The sequence below is a fragment of the Eptatretus burgeri genome, unplaced genomic scaffold (assembly GCF_056783735.1).
Source record: "Eptatretus burgeri isolate ZD-2024b unplaced genomic scaffold, Ebu_testis_v1 Ebu_testis_scaffold_3154, whole genome shotgun sequence".
NCBI classification, from domain to species: domain Eukaryota; kingdom Metazoa; phylum Chordata; class Myxini; order Myxiniformes; family Myxinidae; genus Eptatretus; species Eptatretus burgeri.
Window position 1 is genome coordinate 715,309 of NW_028225102.1, and position 10,474 is coordinate 725,782.

General features: G+C 35.9%; 1 long non-coding RNA gene across 1 annotated transcript; it reads left to right on the forward strand.

The window, feature by feature from the left end:
• Nucleotides 1–370: 370 nt before the first annotated feature.
• LOC147006790 (uncharacterized) lies at nt 371–2,457 on the forward strand. Its single transcript, XR_015054616.1, has 4 exons — nt 371–1,436; nt 1,534–1,692; nt 2,016–2,073; nt 2,298–2,457. It is a non-coding gene; the product is annotated as an uncharacterized LOC147006790 (long non-coding RNA).
• The last annotated feature ends 8,017 nt before the right edge of the window (nt 2,458–10,474 follow it).

Here is a 10,474-nt window from a genome sequence, read left to right on the forward strand (position 1 = left end):
TATGCGAACGTCTTGACGATTGGGCCTTCAATTTCAAGATAGGCTCCTTGCATAGATGGGCCATAAATTAGATCTGGATGCCCCAAAAATGGGCATATTTACACTCATATCTGCACACAGGGAAATGCTGCAATGATGAGTGAATACTTTTCAAGTTGATAAGTGGGCCCAATGTCATGTGTTAGAATTTTATGAGCCTGCCGCAAAATAGATGAAAAAAGGAGAAAAAGTTAGTATTTTCAGTCAGCCTGTCATTTGCAAGTTTTTGGCCTCTTTCAACAGACCGCCAAATGTGTTAGGAATGATATCAGATGCTAAAACTTTGCATGCCAGCCCGAATACACATGTAGATGGACATAAGTAGGGTGGATTTACTGATTCTGGCTCACTTTTCCCCATGTAAATGAATGGGGGATTTTCAGCGATTCCCTTTTTTTTTCCCTAAAAATAAACCCCCTTTTTATCCGTTTTTCCCTGCTGTGCAGGGGTTTGGCTTTTTGTGAGGCAATGTTTTATGGTCGGATGCCCTTCCTGGACGCCTCTTACAACACAGGGATATGGTACACCTATTCTAACCGGGGCATACACCGGGACCAGTATACTGGTACTCATTTCGCCAACCTCGGAAGGATGACAGGCTGAGTCAACCCCCTGGTGTTAATTCAGCAGCTGAGCGGGATTCGAACTCGGGACACTGGGATCCCAAGCCGCCACCCTAACCACTAAGCCAACACCAGGCTTTGTATATATATAACCAGGCTATCCCAAGGTATATTTATTTGTCTCCCCTTTAACCTGGAGGTTGATCAGCTCACTCATTGAACCTATAAAGATTTGTTCATTCTCAAATTCCTTCAATAGTTTAATTTTCTTTGCACAATAATCCCCATCTAAAATATTGACAAACAAAACATTTGAATCTTTATATTTTTTAAGATACCCCTTTTGTGCCATTACGAAATGATAAACTTCTCTTAATGATCTCATCTGACCACCGTCCGAGTTGCAAATCATTTTTGTGTATAAACCACGCCATAAAAAAGTTTTGTTTCAAATGTTTTCAGTTCATGCCGTGAAAATGAGGAAGTGTTTTTTGACACGGTCGTGCTGTGTGGTTTTAGACAGTCATGCTGTGAAAAAATAGGAACTATTCTGTGAGACAAGGTCTCGTGTTTATATTTTATCTCAGAACACGAACTGAAAACATTTGAATCGAAACCATTTTAAGTATGTTTTGTAAATGATTCATACAATCGCCCAGTTATTTTCCAAGCTGTCATTTCCTGTGGCCGCACCCAATGTTTCGGGAATTTTCTCATTGTAAGCCTTATAAGTGATTCACCAGACAAAGTTTCTGCCAGACAGGATTTTCATTTTTACAACTGAGACATGGATGATCTCTCTTCCGATGAAGGCAAAAGCTTACTACAGAGTTGGTAAGTTTGTTTGGTTTTCTCTTTGAACGATGAAGCAAATGATTATTAATTAAATCATGATAATTCTGATATATATATATATATTTTTCCCTGACAGGGCATTGGAAGAAATTGAGTTTACGTATCACGACGTGGTTCATGAAATTAATACTCTTATTGAAGAGATCAATGATTTTAGAAGAGAATTGAAAGACATTTTCAATGAGTGGCACGAAGTCTTATCACGTCCTATCATCTCGAAGGAATTAAACCAATGGTGAGACACGTGTGTGTGTGTCTGTCTTCCTACCTACCTCTCTCTGCTCTTATTGAAGAGATCAATGATTTATAATGACCGGTCTCTGATCTCGAATGAATTAAACCAATGGTGAGACACGTGTGTCTATGTGTGTCTATGTCTATGTGTGTCTATGTGTGTGTGTGTGTGTGTGTGTGCGTGTGTGCGTGTGTCTATGTGTGTCTATGTGTGTGTGTGTGTGTGTGTGTGTGTGTGTGTGTGTGTGTGGGTGTGTGTTGCTTTCCCTGTCTGTCTGTCTCTTCATCTATACCCTTGACTTATTTTTTTTTTTTTTTTTTCAGCACTATCGCACAACATCAGCTGTTGAAGCAATCTTGTACAACACATGATTTTCTGGAGGTAAATATTTCTGAATTATTATTAATATCACTCTCTCTTTAGAATGTCGTCTAATGTTGGTTGCATTATTAGTTTGAACGCGGTTTTGTCAGTACACTGGAATTAATTTTATTGACCTTGAAAGGATGACAGGCTGAGTCGGCCTCCTGGTGTGTTAATTCAGTGGTCAACGAGGCTTACTCATATTACCATGTAATTATTATCCACTTTTTGTTTCAAAACAGAATATGGTGTCTGAGTTTCGAAATCACAAGACATCTGGAGAAGATTGCTGGGAAAGATTATACATTCTCGCAAATGAATATTTAATATTTTCAATATTAATAAATTATATTTGTTTTGTATACAATTACTTGATTCTGAATTACAAGAAGAGGATCAAAACATGAAGGGAGGGTAGGTGCGCCCCCAATGACCCATCACCCCCTCATCCCATCCCTCCCTCCCCATGTGTGTGTGTGGGGAAGGGTGGGGGGTGGGATGAGGGAGGTGGTGGGTCAAAGGTGGGGGCGCACAGGGGGATGAGGGGGTGGGGCTTGTGTGGGAGGGGCTTGTGTGGGCGGGGCTTTGGTGGGGCTTGTGTGGGCGGGGTGTGGGTGGGGCTTGTGTGGGTGGGGCTTGTGTGGGAGGGGTTTATGTGGGCGGGGCTTCGGTGGGGCTTGTGTGGGCGGGGTGTGTGTGGGCGGGGTTTATGTGGGTGGGGCTTGTGTGGGAGGGGTTTATGTGGGTGGGGCTTATGTGGGCGGGGCTTCGGTGGGTCTTGTGTGGGTGGAGCTTGTGTGGGAGGGGTTTATGTGGACAGGGTTTATGTGTGTGGAGTTTTTGTGTGGAGCTTGTGTAGACAGGACTTATGTGGGAGGGGTTGATGTGGGCAGGGTTTATGTGGGCAGGGGCGAATGTGGATGAGGTTTGTGTGGATCAATGGATGGGTGGAGAGATGGGTGGATGGGTGGATGAGTGGAGCTTGTGTGGATGGGTGGATAATTTTTTAATTAAATAAACATGTTGTGTGTGGGGGAACTAATTAACTAATCACTAATTATGTGAATATGGGTGGAGCTTGTGTGTGTGGAGCTTGTGTGGAGCTTGTGTGGAGCTTGTGTGGAGCTTGTGTGGGGTTTGTGTGTGGTGGGGTTTGTGTGGGGTTTATGTGGGTGGGGCTTGTGTGGGTGGAGTCAAAAAGGGGCGGAGTCAAAAAATTTCAATTTATTGGAGCTTGTGTGGGGTTTGTGTGTGGTGGGTTTGTGTGGGGCTTGTGTGGGTGGGGCTTGTGTGGGTGGAGTCAAAAAGGGGCGGAGTCAAAAAATTTCAATTTATCTTTGTCTTTTGTAATTCCTGTGAATAAAATGAACCTAAAATCTCTTCCCCTTCCAAATCATATATCTTATAAGTCCAAGGAACCGTATCTATTACATCAACAATTTTAAAAAGTTCTTTCGTCCATCGTTCAGTAAAACCCTTTTCAAAATGAGATTTCCACCTATATATTCTTACGATATCACCAACTTTGAACTTAGGTTTTCTGACATTAATCTCTTTTTCATATTTTAATTTTGTAAATGTTTCTGATGGCTTCATATTCGTTGACGTGTGAATCGTGTCATTATACTTATCCACAATATCCTGAATAAAAGATAACCATTGTTGTGAACCGAGTTGTGTGAATTTTTTATATAGTCTCTCTTTTAAGGTACGATTAAAACGTTCAACAACAACTGCCTTCCCTTCATTAAAGGTACTGTATAATGTAATACTGTTATTTTTTAGAAAATTCATAAATGTCTTGTTATAAAACTCTCTACCCTCATCAGTCCACAATTTTTTAGGTTTTCTCTTACTTTTATTAAATATCTGTTGAAAAGCTAACATAAGAGTATTACCTGTTTTGTTTTTTAAAGGGACAACCCACACATATCTACTCCTCAAATCAATAACGGTTAAAGCATACTTGTACCCCTTATCATTATTGAGTTCAATCAAATCAGCAGACCAGATATAATCAACTTCCTTGGAATAAACTTTCCTTCTCTGAAACTTTGTGAATATTGGTTTATGTAATTCATCAGCTAATTGCTCTTCAGTCTTAATGGCATCATTAGAGCCTATGAGTTTTTTGAATTTCCAAGTCCAAGTTTCAATTTAGCACTAATCATCTTCTTCACGATGAACCTATCAACTTTTTCTCTCAAGGTTGGATTTTGTATCAGAGACAAATTATACAACATTTCTCTATCGGCTTCATGCTTTTCTTCCAACGTTGTGGTATTCCCATAATCAATATCGTGTCTCATGCACACTTCATCAACTCTATTGATTGGTTTACTCCAGGATTTAGGATTGTCTGCCTCATCTAATCTTTTATCCAAGTTTGTGCCTGGACCACAGAAAGAATACCCTGGAAGATGTAATTCCCCTGGTATTCCAGTAGTTGTAAATTTACTTCCTGATAAAAACTTTTGTATATCTCCTCCGAGTTTGTGTTTGGAGATAAATTGATTTTTTTTTTTGAACCACACACCGAACATATACCTTTTTGTATAACCCTGTTATTTTTACTTTTAATATATGAAATATTTTTAGTATTAGTTTTCTTTTTACATTTGAGACAATAACTCATTTATTTATGAGAAAAATTCCTGCAGAGTGCAAAAACCTTTTTAGTTTCCAACATGCACATTTGAATCTTAATTTTTAAAACATAAAGAATCCTAAGAAATGCCTTCACTCTCTCCTCCATTTATTTAAGAAAAAACTTGAATTAAAATGAATGGCTTGACGATGTCAATAGTCTTGAAGAAAATATTGCAAATAGACTTGTCAATTCTTTGGTTTCCTCCTCGGTGGGTTGAGTTATTTTCTGTAATACCGCCAATCTTTTTTGAATCTCACTGGTTTCCATATTTTGATATTTATTCATTCTCTCTCTTTCCTCCCTCTCTCTCTTCTCTCTTTCCTCCCTCTCTCTCTTCTCTCTTTCCTCCCTCTCTCTATTCTCTCTTTCCTCCTTCTCTCTCTTCTCCCTCTCCTCATTCTCCTTTTCCTCCTCTTCCCTCTCTTCTTCAACTCCTTCCTCATCCCTTACTATCCTTGAATCGTTTACACCCCATAGAATATTATACATATATTCATCAGGATTTCTTGTTATTCCTGCATCGAAAATAATTTTTTTTACAACAGGAAACCAATAAAATTTCTTTTGAATTTCTAAAAGAGCCTTACCTTTTCTTAACTTTATAATTTTTTCATTATTTAACATTCTAATTAAATCTAAAGTTGTCGGTTTATCAACATCAGCATAATGCCAATCTTTTATTGAAAATACCTCATTCTTATGTTGTAGAACATATTTATTAAAATACCGAATACCCTTTTCTTGAAGGTATGCTTGGACACAGAAATGATAATTTTCTTGAAGCCTTCTTGCTGTCATTTATGTATTAGAAATATATGTTAGAATAATATTATGGCACGAAACACCTCCCCATCTTCCCATAGTTAAATCATTTTGTATTTCCTTACTTATTATATATAATCCTGTTTTTTCTGTTTTCATGAGATAAACAAGGGCAAAACCATTATTATATTTACCCTTATTAAATTCTTTTATTTGTTGTTTACTAATCGTGGACCCACAAAACTCATTCTCGATACCAAGTGGATAATATTCTTCCTTACGAGACTGATTTAATTGTTCCAGGTCTTCGAGGTTAATTTTAAATGACCAATTATACCCTAAATCATTCATATCATACCCCCATTGTTCTATTCTCATACAAACGATACGCCCTTCTTTATAAAAATTTATTTTAATTCGAACTGTGAATTCTGTATGACCTGGAGATAATATCAACACTTCTGTATCTTTGGAATACACAGCCGTTTTATTTAAGGATATATATTGTGATAAATCGCTTAATCTCACCAAGTCATTCGCGTCAGTCGGGCTTGGATAATTTTTAATTTAAAAGCATTTTTCATGTTAATATTTTTGGGTTATATTATATTTATGTCGTTCAGCCTGTGCCTTTGTGTAATAATTTGATAAATCAATATCCAGTTCTTGAGATACACCAAAGATAGAACCATCTTTACCAACATAAGTCATTTATATTAGATTAAAAATAATATCATAAAATTTTTTATTTTTGTTGAGTTGAAATAACACATATAGACATAATTGACCACAACACTTGGAATTTAATTCTTGGACTTGAAATGTTTGATAAACACCATTCTGTAAGAATTTTATGACTTCAACAGGTGGTGGAAGACCAAAACTATCAAAATAATATTTGTCTTGATTATTAAAAATACAAACCCAATGAGAACCGTTCCCATTATTATCTTCTAAGTTCATAATAATATTCTTTGTATGTTTCGGCACATTTGTTAATTCATCTCTCATACAAATAACCACATTTTGAATTTTTAATTTCTTACAATATTTGGCAAGTTGTAAATTTGATGTTGTATTCTTTCCAAATTCTTTCAACCACTCATCAATGCTCATTTATTTATTAGAAAGATATAATCCATTACCTCTTTTCGTTAATTTTACACCTGCTTGTGCAATAGAAGAAAGCATATCTCCAACTAACAATCTCGCTTTATCAGGCAGACCTTCAAGTTTTTCAGCAAAATCTACAATTACGCCACTTCCACTAATTTGTTTCTCCAACTCTTTGTTATGTCTTTCCAATTCTTTTTGAGCCTGGAGTTGAGCCTTCCTTTCGTTGGCAGTTTTCACCGCTGTTGAAATACCACCCGTCAATGCTCCAACCGCACTTAAACCAGCAAATAAAGGAATTAGAAATGGGAGAAATCCTCCACTCGTCTCTCTTATTGAATATTTTTTCAACATTGGTTTTGTCATTTTAATTTTAAGTGAGCCAGTGTCATTCAAGATTTTAACCTGTTCTCTTGTGAGCAAAACATCAATTCTTACTGCTCCTTTTCTCTGAATTGTATTAACGTTAATCGTACAAGGCTTTTGATTTTGAACACAAGATGATAGTTTATGAAGATTGATTTGATTAACATATACCCCAGTTGGTACTTTGCCACTCATTTATTTAACAAAAAATTATGTGAGACTAATCATCACACCATTATCTGTATTAATCTGCAATTCTGTTTCTTCCAAAAGCAAACAATATGTATCAACTTCTTCACTCTCTCCTCTTTCAATGTATAGGGAAGTATCCACTCGATTAGACTTTATAGTTTCCTTTTGCGCGCTCAGGTCAAACGCATAGATTGTATACAAACTTTTAAATGCTGTCATATCCAAAATAGGTTCTTTATTTCCATTACTTTCACACACCTTTTGGTAAGACTTGTATGCTTCAGCAAAATCATTTTTTTCCCAATTAATTTCCAATCTATCTCGTGGATAATATGTTCCATCTAGAGAAACGCGAAGTTGTTTCACCTTAGCATTATCACTCAATGCATTATTCTTATCAGTCGCAGTATCACCATCTGGCTTTTTAAAAATGATCCACAGATATCGTGGCTTTCCTTCCAGAACACCCAAATTCCACGTGTAAGTAGTTTGATTGAGTTTAACGTGTTGACATCTTCTTTTGAGGTATGATACACTGAGTGGTTTCTTTGAGTTAAGTCTTCGATTCAACATCTCTTCTGTTTTAAGATTAGGAGTATATTCACTGATATACCAACTCATCTCCTCAATTACAAATTTATTCTGATCACCAAAAGCATTACCAACACCAAAAAGCAATCTATTTTCATTATCATTCCTTTGTAGTTGAAATCTAATTTTAAGACCATACAGAACTTTATCATGATCACAAAATCCAAATATACCTTTAAGAGGAACCGCCACAGTAAAACTATTTTCTGCTTTTGTATCATCATTATACGCTCCTTTCCTTTGAATATATCCAGGGTCTGTGTTTGTTCCCGTTGACATATCAGGAATAAAACCTTCGACAGACCCCTTTCCCATTCTATCACTGAATGTATAGAGTGTAAATTTTATCATTTCAGATACAGCAGAGACATAATCAACCGCTTCAACTTCTTGTGTTCCAATATACAATCGCACACTATCAAACATTTTCCAGAAGAAATCATTTACAAGTGTAGCGTTTGTGTTATTCCCAGCTTTAGTGAATTTAAATTTACACAACAAGAAACTTTCGGAGAGATTCAAATAGGTTTGTTGATTATTTATTTCAAAACTTTTTGTACCATTCGTATTCCAGTCTGTTCCAGTTATTGCATTTACCTTGAAGTAATCTTCTTTTTTAGTGGAGTTTGAGATAATAATAGTATCATCCAAATCATAGATACTATCAATTGCTTCCATACTTGTATTTATTTAGGAAAAAAGATGTTAAAACTTTTGAAACCCTGATCCAAGTATTTGAATTATTTTCTGTCGTTCTTGGGGGACAACTGAGTTTTGCCTTTCTTAATTTCTTTTATTGCTTGTAATTTATGAGATTCCTTCTGAGCATCTTTTATACTCTTTACAGCACCTGCTACATTTCCCACAGCAGAAGCAGTTGAACCAATTAGATCTTTATGTTTAAGAATAGTTGAACCAATACCCATGAGAGTATCAATTATCCCATCTCCTCTAAATTGATGTCCAACACCCCTTTGTCTCTTAGGTTTATAGTATCCTCTACCAAGATACATACCTTCACCCTTGTAGTATGGGGAAAGGAACATCCCATCCCCTGTAATTATTTTATATTTTCCCAACTCGTGTTTCCTCACAATAACCATCGTATTTATTTATTGGAAAACTTCACGTAGGTGAATTCTGATGGATATAACTTCTCCATTAAAAGAAATCACACGATTATCTTGGTCGGTTATCCTAAAATTTACTCTGTGTATGGTTTTTCCTGACACAGGTAGATAAACCAAATTTTTAGGTTCCATATTGAATTTATAACCAATTGGGGTTGAGTATGCACTGAATGAAAATATTGTATTTGTTTTTTTCCATCATTATAAGCACCATCAATCAAATCACAGTGAATTAACACCGAATTTATTCCTGAGGATATTTGAATGACATTATCACTGTAAAACGTCCCATTAGTTTCAATCTTTTTTGAGGAGAAACCCAATAACTCTCTAAATGAATTATCAATTGTGAAATCAACCTTGTAGTTATTTTTAACTTTAATCGTTGATTTTGAAGTATGTTTTTGAATGTTTATAACAATATTTTTTGGTTCATCTCCCTGTTCTTTCATAAGACGAGCAATTTCGGAAGATATTTGAGAAATCTCATATGCTCCGGGTGAGACTGTTATCGTTTTGTATCCACTTCCGGGATTATAACTAAACTTGTCATTTTTATCAGTTATATTAAATAAGGTATTATAAGTTTCCATGGACAATAAAGATGCCTCATATTCTTTTGTTGTGTCAAGTTGTAGTGGGTATGGGAATGAAGATGTGTGGTCGCTTGTTGTGAAATCAAAACTCAGGATTGTGCTTCTCATCTTATTTAATATGAGATAAAATGTCTTTATATTGAGATTTATTAATTATTTTCATGTTCATCAACTGATCTAAAATGGCTGATGCTTCATTAAAACAATTGTTATTTCCAGCCTTCTTACTGCCGAACAACAATAACAGTCTATTAACTAATTGCGATGGGTCATTTGGAAGAAAACTAATACCTGAACCAAGGATACTTAAAGCCTGAATAATGTGTTTCTCCTTCTCATTCTTCCTACTTTTACCAGAAAGAATAACCTTATAATTTAGAGTGTTCAGCAAATCAATATATACTCTATCATCATTATTTTCCATATCCAATGGTTTATCAATATACTTTGATTCATCCCTCACAGTTGAACCTTGTCTTCCATCTTTTGTGAGAAGAAACATTAATCTCGGAGTTAGTTTAACAGGGGGTTGAGCAGAACTTAAGAACCTTAATTCATCATTAAATATCAATACCTTTTCTTTAACAAGATGAAATATTGCTGGTTGTTCTGTTGGAATGAGTCCTGCTTTGGTTTTTGAATCCGCTGAATATTCATTGTTTTGAACAGCATTCACAATATAATCAGGGGGTTGATTAATCTCTTCCAGTTGTTGAAATAAACCTTCATCATCATATTCTAATTCTCCTAAATGCTCTAATTCTTCCTCCGTCATTTGACTGAAATCTTTTAACATTTGAAGCTTTCTAGGAGTATATTCTACTGTGGGAACTGTGGAAACATCTTTCATTTTGTCTGGGGAAGTTTTTAAAAGTGGTTTAAAAAATTTCTGTTGTTTTTTGTCAAATGCTTCTTCGCCCGTTAGTTTCTGTCTGCGTTTCTTCTTTATGTCTTCCTGTTGTTTTACAACTTTTGAAACCAACTCTTGATGTTCCCTAAATCTTCTTGCTCTTTCTTTC